General features: G+C 38.8%; 1 long non-coding RNA gene across 1 annotated transcript in view; it reads right to left on the bottom strand.

The window, feature by feature from the left end:
- Positions 1-955, bottom strand: part of LOC106632673 — a 4,802-nt gene continuing 3,847 nt past the window's right edge. Inside the window, exon 3 of the long non-coding RNA XR_001335967.2 lies at positions 1-114. This is a non-coding gene — a long non-coding RNA (uncharacterized LOC106632673). The remainder of the gene's footprint in view (positions 115-955) is intronic.

Genomic DNA, 955 nt, shown 5'->3' with positions numbered 1-955 from the left:
GGTTCATTACTGAAGTTTGGATTGCTATCTTTGGACCAGTCACTCCTCACAGATGGGAATCTTGACCTGACTTCCTCTTCCTCGATCATCATCTTGTTGTGGACTTCAGTCATTCTGAGAGGTAAACCACAAACACTCAGTGAGCGATCCACATCGGGGATTCAAGGAAAACCTGATCTTAGTTGCTGACTCTGAAATTTAAGACCTTTCAATAATAAAAACAAAAAAAGCAAGAAATACTCTCATGTTTGAAACAGGATATAATAATATGAACAGCTGTGAGTATGATCATGTCATATCATGTCAGCTCACTGCAAAGTCCAACTTCAGTATAAAACTATATTACAGTGGGATGCAAAAGTCTGGGCAACCTTGTTAATAGTCATTATTTTCCTCGTTGGTTGTTACAATAAAAAATGTCAGTTAAATATATCATATGGGAGACACACACAGTGATATCTGCGAAGTGAAATGAAGGTTATTGGATTTACAGAAAGTGTGCAAGAATTGTTTAAACAAAATCAGGCAGGTGCATAAATTTGGGCACTGTTGTCATTTTATTGATTCCAAAACCTTTAGAAATGATTATTGGAACTGAAATTGGCTCGGTAAGCTCAGTGACCCCTGACCTACATACACAGGTGAATACAATAATGAGAAAGAGTATTTAAGGGGGTTCATTGTAAGTTTCCCTCCTCTTTTAGTTTTCTCTGAAGAGTAGCAACATCGGGGCCTCAAAACAACTCTCAAATGACCTGAAGAAAAAGATTGTTCACCATCATGGTTTAGGGGAAGGACACAGAAAGCTGTCTCAGAGATTTAAGCTGTCTGTTTCCAGTTAGGAACATATTGAGAAAATGGAAGACCACAGGCTCAGTTCAAGTTAAGGCTCGAAGTGGCAGACCAAGAAAAATCTCGGATAGACAGAAGCGACGAATGGTGAGAACAGTCAGAG

Source organism: Haplochromis burtoni, unplaced genomic scaffold (assembly GCF_018398535.1).
Source record: "Haplochromis burtoni strain Fernald_Lab_line unplaced genomic scaffold, NCSU_Asbu1 Contig_1183, whole genome shotgun sequence".
NCBI classification, from domain to species: Eukaryota; Metazoa; Chordata; class Actinopteri; order Cichliformes; family Cichlidae; genus Haplochromis; species Haplochromis burtoni.
Note: the sequence above shows the minus strand (reverse complement) of the source record. Positions and strands in the feature narration are given on the sequence as shown.